The 8,229-nt window shown below is 38.1% G+C and overlaps 1 pseudogene; it reads left to right on the forward strand.

The window, feature by feature from the left end:
* Positions 1–2,482: 2,482 nt before the first annotated feature.
* LOC106846299 (zinc finger and BTB domain-containing protein 3-like) lies at positions 2,483–4,065 on the forward strand (annotated as a pseudogene).
* Positions 4,066–8,229: the final 4,164 nt, after the last annotated feature.

The raw sequence follows: 8,229 nt of genomic DNA on the forward strand, positions 1-8,229 counted from the left end.
CTGATACCACAAAAATAATGATTGTAAGAGACCACTATGGACAATTATTTGTCAGTAAATTGGGCAAGCTAGAAGAAATGGGTTAATTTCTAGAAACATACAATTGACCAAGTCTGAATCATGAAGAAATGGAAAATATCAACAGACCAATAACAAGTAAGGAGATTGAATCAGTAATCAAAAACCTCCCAACAAAGAAAAATCCAAGTCCTGATGAATTCACTGGTGAATTCTACCAAAGACTTAAAGAAGAATTAACTCCAATTTTTCTCAAAAATTTACAAAAAATTGAAGAGGAGGGAAGACTCCCCAAATCATTTTACAAGGCCAACAGTACCCTGATACTGAAGCCAGAAAGCGAGACTGCAAGAAAAGAAAACTAGAGGCCAGTATCCCTGATCAATATAGATGCAAAAATTCTCAACAAAATACTAGCATAGTAAACTCAAAAATATATTAAAAGATTATACACCATGATCAAGTGGGATTTATCTCTGGAATGTAAGGATGATGCAACATATGCGAGTCAATAAATATGAAGGAATGCATTAACAGAACGAAAGACAAAAGTTATATGATTACCTTAGTAGATGTAGAAAAAGCATTTGACAAAATTCAACATCATTTCATGATAAATACTCAACTAATTGGGTACAGAGGAACATAATTCAACATAATAAAGGCTATATATAACAAATTTACAGCTAACATCATACTCAATGGTGGAAGTTTGAAAACTTTTCCTCTAAGATAAGGAACAAGACAAGTGTGCCCACTCTCACCACTCCTATTCAACATAGTACTGGAAATCCTAGACAGAGAAATTCAGCAAAAAAATGAAATAAAAGGCATCGAAATCAGAAAAGAAGATGCAAAATTGTCTCCTTTTGCTGATGACATGACCTTGTATACAGAAAATTCTAAAAACCCTACCAAAACACTTAGATCTTATTCAGTAAAGTTTCAAAATACAAAAGCAACATACAAAAATCTATTGCATTTCTATACACTAACAATGAACTATCCGAAAAAATAAAGCAATCCAACTTACAAAAGCATCAAAAACAATAAAATAATTAGGAATAAATTTAAGCAAGTAAGTGAAAGATCTATCCTATATACTGAAAACCATATGACACTGATGAAAGAAATTGAAGAAGACACAAATAAATGAAAAAAAATCCTATGTTCATAGGTCAAAAGAATTGATATTATTAAAATGTCTGTACTATCCAAAGCCATTTATCGATTCAATGCAATTCCTATCAAAGTTCTAATGGCATTTTTCACAGAAATAGAAAAAAAATCCTAAAATTCATATAGAACCACAAAAGACCCTGAATAGCCAAAGTGATCTAGAGAAAGAACAAACCTGGAGGCATCACACTTCCTGATTTAAAACAAAGCTATAGTTGTCAAACACTATGGTATGCACATAAAAATAGACACATAGACCAATGGAATAGAACTGAGAGCCCAGAAATAAATCCATGCATATATGTTCAACTAATATTTGACAAGTGAGCCAAGAATACTCAAGATGGAAAGGATAATCTCTTCAATAATTAGTTTTGTAAAAGTTTATAACCACATGCAAAGGAATGAAATTGGACCCTTATCTTACACCACTCACAAAAATTAACTCAAAATGGATTAAGGACTTAAATGTAAAATCTGCAGCTGTAAAACTTCCAGAAGAAAATATAGAGAAAAGGATCCTTAACATTGTTCTTGGCAATGATTTTTTGGATATGATACCAAAAGCACAAGCAACAAAAGTAAAAATAGACCACTGGGAATACGTCAAGCTAAAAAGTTTCTGCAAAGCAAAAGAAACAGTCATCAAAATGTAAAGGCAGCCTATGGAATGAGTGAAAATATTTGCAAACCATCTATCTGATAAGGGGTTAATATCTAAAATGCATAAAAACTTACACAAATAGCCAAAAACCAAACAATAAGATTGAAAAATGGGCAGAGGACTTGAATTGACATTTTCCCAAAGAAGACATACAAATGACCAACAAGTACGTGAAAAGGTGTTCAACATTATTGATCATTGAAGAAATGGGAATCAAAATCAGAATGAAATATCACCTCACACCTTTCGGAATGTCTGTTATCAAAAAACGGAAAGAGAAGAAATTTTGGCTAGGATGTAGAGAAAAGGTAAACCTAGTGCACTCTTGGTGGAAATGTAAACTGGTATAGCCACTATGGAAAACAGTATGAAGGTTCCTCAGAAAGTTAAGAATAGCACTTCCATATGATCCAGTAATCCCACTATATATATATGCAATATTTATCATTGTAGCCTTATTCACAATAGCCAAGACATGAAACAATCTAAATGTCCATCAAAGGATGAATGGATAAAGAAAGTGTGGTGTACGTATACATATAAAATGGAAAGCGGTGGAGTTCGCTCGGTGGCTGATCAGTGGTGGGGAGCCACTCGTGGGGACCTTTCTAGGTCCCCTCGTGGGGTGCTATGGAGTTCCCAGAACACAGCCAGCAGCTGTTGCAGAGGCTCCGAGAGCAGCGGTCCCAGGGTTTCCTTTGTGACTGCACTGTGATGGTGGGTAACACCCAGTTCTTGGGCCATCAGACTGTGCTGGCCTCCTGCAGCCCATTCTTCCAGCTTTTCTACAAGGAGCTGGAACTAGACAAGAGGGATCTGGTGTGTATCCACAATGAGATTGTCACAGCCCCAGCTTTCGGCTTGCTTCTGGACTTTACGTACGCTGGCCAGCTGGTCCTGAGGGAAGATACCCCTGTGGAGGATGTGCTGGCAGCTGATATGACTGATATCGTCAAAGTGTGCAAGTAGCGGCTGCAAGCCCGGGCCCTAGTAGAAGCAGATAGTACCAAGAAGGAGGAAGAAACCAACTCACAGCCCCCTAGTTTGGAGTTTTTGTCCACCACTTCCCGTGGCCCCCACCCTTCGCTGGCATCTGCTGAGACATCAGGCCCTTGGGGCAAACGGGAATGGAAAGGCCCTGCTGTTCCCTCACCTACTGGCTGTCCTCCAGATGAGCCACCAGTCCCCGGTGGGGCTGACACTAAATAGCCTGGTGTGGAGGTTGATTCACCTCATCTACGGGCACCTCCTCCACCAGTGGCTGATGTCTCTCTTGCTAGCCCCAGTAGCTCCACAGAGCCTATACCTGCAAACTGCTTTTCTTCTGGCCTCCCAACAGTTTCAGTGGAGCCACTGGTTCCCCTTGATGTGGGTTCTGAGGGTCTGAGGGTGATAGAACCGAGGGCTACTGGAGGACCATTGCAAGCCTTGTATCCTGCAACTTCGGCTGCAGCCCCAGGCCCAGCCCCAGTTCCATCCCAGGCTCCAGCCCCAGCGGAAGCTGAGCTGGTCCAGGTGAAAGTAGAAGCTATTGTGATTTCCGATGAGGAGTCTGACGCGTCAGAGGAACAGCCTCAGGGTCCCGAGGTACTGTTCCCAGCTGCAGGAGCAATGTATGGTGGACAGCCCCCTCAGCCAGAGGCTTTTGAGGAGCCAAGGGCAGCAGGACCGGAGGAGGTGGGGCCAAGTGACCACTTCCTACCCTCAGATCCTCACCTGCCCTACCATTTGCTGCCAGGTCCAGGGCAGTATCATCGAGGACTGGTGACCTCACCTCTGCCTGCTTCCCCAGCTCTGCATGAGCCACTTTACCTGCCTTCTGAGTATGAAGCAGCCCCAGGAAGCTTTAGGATTTTTACTGAAGACGTTCCTACTTGTAAGACACGTGGGAAGACATTCTCATGCTCTTACACGCTACAGCGACATGCCACAGTGCACACACGTGAGCGACCCTACAAGTGCCGCTACTGGCTGCGCAGCTGCATGCAGTCAGGGGACCTGTACCGCCACATCCGCAAGGCTCACAGTGAAGACCTGGCCAAACGCGGCAAACCAGATCAAGAGGCCAGCCCCCTCCTAGGAGTGCAGCCCCTCCCTGGCTCCCCTACAGCAGACAGACAGAACAGCGGTGGTGGAGGGCCACCAAAAGACTTTGTGCTTTGTGCTTGGCCCCAAAAACTAACATCTGGGGGAGCATGAGCTGATGCTAGGCCTGCTCTTCCCATATCGATAGGGGGCAGCACAGAAGGCTGGAAGCATCTCGTTTCCCCTGCTGGGTGAGAGAATGAAGATTCTGCCCCTGCTGATGGTTCCTACCCTTTTCTTTATCCAGCCAGATAGCAGGACTTTATGGGGTAGAGCATCTCAGTCAGCGTCTCTCCAAGGGCGCTGGGAATTTTCCTGAGGTGTAGTTGCTTCTCACCCCTCGTTCTGCACCATAAAGCTAGCAGTGAAAGTTAAAAAATAAAAAATAAATAAAATGGAATATTTCCATTCCAATGACATCAACAACAGAAATTTAGGATTTTTCCCATTGGAGATTTTGATTTATCACTTCTCAGCTGAGGCTCAAGGATCTCTAGTTTTAAAAAGTTCTCCTGGTGATTCTTACGATCAATAGGATTTGGGAAACACTGCAATAAACTATATACAGAGGCAAACATGGGACCAATTAATTAATTGGTTATTGAAAGACCTTGCCAGTTTATTGGCCATGGGGTAACAACTTCAGAGCTAAACTCTTGGGTTTGAACTCCAGCACCCCCATTTGTTTGACCTTGAACAATTTACTTAAATTCTCTAATGCTTCAGTTTTCTCATCTATAAAATGGCAATAAGATAGTACTTCACATTATTATCAGGGAGATTACATGTTTAATACACATTTTATATACTTAATAATAACTCATAGTGAGATATATAAAATATATAAACATATTTATATGTTTATACTTATGTTTTTACTTTTATAGGAATATAGATTTATACTTTACAATATATAGTATGCTTATATATTATATATTTCAGTATATGAGTTGTTATTAATTATATACTTATATATATAAACATATATTTACAAAAATATGTTTATATATATTTTATATACCACTATATAAGTTATTATTATTATTATTATTACCACTAATACTAGTACTACTTTTATGTCTCGCCTTATGGAGCAAAGCTGATTCTGTGAAGTTAGTTGCAAATAGAAGTTATGTAAGTCAGATCATATTATGTCATTAACTTCCATTAGGAAATTCGATGTTCCCTGTGAAAAGCACAGAAGAAGTATCATAATATAGACTATCACAAATAGTACTGTTGAAAAACTTGGAAGCACATTTTTAGAAATGACAGTATGTTAGACCTGAAAGTACCTTTTTGGTTATCCCACTCTGTAATACACCACCCAAAAACATAGTGACTTTAAAATAACAATTTATCTTTGACAGTTCTGTGAGTTGACCGAGCTCGTCTGGGCACTTCTCACTTGGACTCTTCCATATAGTTGCAGTCAAATTGAAGCTGAGTCATGTGACCACTCCATACATGTTTTGTTTGGTCTTCCTCACAGCATGACAGTTTCGACGTAGTTGGACTTCTTTCATGCAACTGAACTCCCCAGAATGAGTAGTCCAAGGGAGCCAGGCAGAAGTTGCAAGACTTCTTATGATCTACCCTCTGAAGACTCAGAAAATCAGTTCCATTACTAGGTCAGCCTAGATTCAATAATTTTGGAAAACTTGGATCTGCCACCACAAGCATGATGGCTTCTCAGTACTTGATTTTTCTGATGAGATTGTTGCTGATATTAACACATGTTAATTTTTTTATATTTTGTACTGACATATGTCAACATTTGAGAGATCTGCAAAAGTCAATGAGGCAATATTTTTCAAATGACCAATGCTTTGTGTTACAAAATCATGCAGAGGTAAAAGATCCTCTTAAGGTACAAGACAGACAAATCCATTTTAATGTAAGAGTACAAAAAGTTGTTGATGTAGTCTCAGATTCTGCCTCATAACTAACCTTTAAGAAACTGCCATTTGTCAAGTTTTTGTACAGTATCAAAGTATCTACAGTTATTTGAAAATTCTATAATATATTCCTATCTTTTCCAAATACATACCTTTCCGAGGCAACATTTTCTTTATATACTTCAGTCAAAATAGCATATTGGAAAAGACAGAAGTTAAAAGAGGCTGTGAGAACTCAACTGTCCTCCATTAAGCCAGATATTATAAAGATTTGCAAAAATGTAAAACAGTGCCATTTTTCGTACTAAGGTTTTTTTTAAATATAGTTTTAGTAAATATGTTATTTATGTTAACATTTATTGAGCTTATAAATATTTCATTTTAATGTTATTTTAAGATTTAAACACTTTATATTTCTCATCTTTAATTTGAACTATGGTATATATCAATAATTGTAACTCAAATAAACAGAAGATCTTTGGGGTCCTCAATGATTTAGTAGTACTTTTTAATTGTCATAAAATACATATTGCATAAAATTTACCATCTTAATCATTTCTTAAGTGTACAGCTTGGTGGAATTAAGTATATTCACATCATTGTCCAACCATCACTATAATCCATCTCCAGAACTCTTTTCATCTTGCAAAACTGAAACTCTATACCTGTGAAACCATAACTCCCCATTCCACCCTTCTCCCAGTCTCGGGCAACCACCATTCTACTTTCTGTCTCTGAATTTGACTACTCTAGTTACTTCATATTAGTGAAATCATATAGTATTTGCCTTTTTGTGACTGGCTTATTTCACTTAGCATTATATCTTCAAGGTTCATCCAGGGTCTAGCATGTGTCCAAATTTCTTTCCTTTTAAAAGCTGAATAATATTCCAATGTATGTATGTATATGTGTGTGTGTATATATATATACATATCACATTTTGTTTATCCATTCATCAGTTGATGGACACTTGGGTTGCTTTCTTCTCTTGTAAATAATGCTGACATGAATGTGGGTGTACACATATCTGTTCAAGTCTTGTTTTCAATTCTTTTGGATATACACCCAAAGGGGAATTGCTGGATCATATGGTAATTATAGTTTTAATATTTGAGTAACTATCATACTGTTTTTCATAATGTCTGCATTATTCTACATTCCCAGTGGACAGTGTACACGTTCCAATTTCTCCACATCCTTGCCAACACTTGTTATTTTCTGTTTTGTTTTTTTTTAGTAGTAGCCACCCTAATGAGTGTGAGGCAATATCTCATTTTGATTTGCATTTCCCTGAAGAGTAGTGATGTTGAGCAACTTTTCATGTGTTTATAGTTGCATATCTTCTTTGGAAAAAATGTCTGTTCAAATCTTTTGTCTTTTTTTTCCATTGGGCTGTTTGCTTTTGTTGTCGTTGAGTTGTAGCAGCTCTTTATATATTCTGAATATTAACCCTTTATCAGGCATATTGTTTGAAATTATTTTCTCCCATTCTATGGGTTGCTTATTTACTCTACTCATTGTGTCGTTTAGGTATAGAATTTTAAAATTTTGGCATAGTCCAATTTGTCTACTTTTTCTTTTGTTGCCTGTACTTTTGGTGTCATATCCAAAAAAGCATTGCCATATCCAGTGTTATGAAACTTTTCCTGTATATTTTCTTCTAAGAGTTTTCTAGTTGTAGTTCTTACATTTATGTCTTTGATCCATTTTGAGTTAAGGCAAGAGTCCAACTTCATTCTTTGCATGTAGGTGTCCAGTTTTCTCAGAGCCATTTGTTAAAAAGACTGTCCTTTACCCCACTGAATGGCCTTGGCACCCTTGTCCAAAATCATTTGATCATATATCTGTGGGCTAGTTAATGGGTTCTCTATTTTTTCCCATTGTTTGTCTTTATGCCAGTATCACACGTTTTTGATTACTGCAGCTTAGGAGTGAAGGCATCCAGAATATACTACTGTGGCATAAAAATTATTTTAAACTGAAGACATTTGAGATTTAACAGATGCAGAAAGAAGATTTTTTGGAGCTTCTCTTATTTTACTAGGGACAGAAATTTCTGAGAGAGAGACTGCCATAAATCCTCTTTCTGGGGAGTTTTACTGCCCAGGAAGATGGAGAATACCGTGCCTACCTGCATAAACAAACAGCACAACCTTTCTTATTTCCCATTTGTTCCCTTGAAAACTCATTTGTCTTTCCTAAAGAAGCCACTTGATCTTCCCATAGAATCCCTTTTCTCCTCTCTCTCCCTTTCCCCTATTGAGTTACAAACCCCTATCTCTAATTATTGATCGAGACACTTCTTCTGTACACTCCCATATGCATATAATAAACTTTGTCTTTTCTCCTGTTAATCTATTTTTGGCACTTTAATACACAGGCCTC

Source organism: Equus asinus, chromosome X (assembly GCF_041296235.1).
Source record: "Equus asinus isolate D_3611 breed Donkey chromosome X, EquAss-T2T_v2, whole genome shotgun sequence".
NCBI lineage: Eukaryota > Metazoa > Chordata > Mammalia > Perissodactyla > Equidae > Equus > Equus asinus.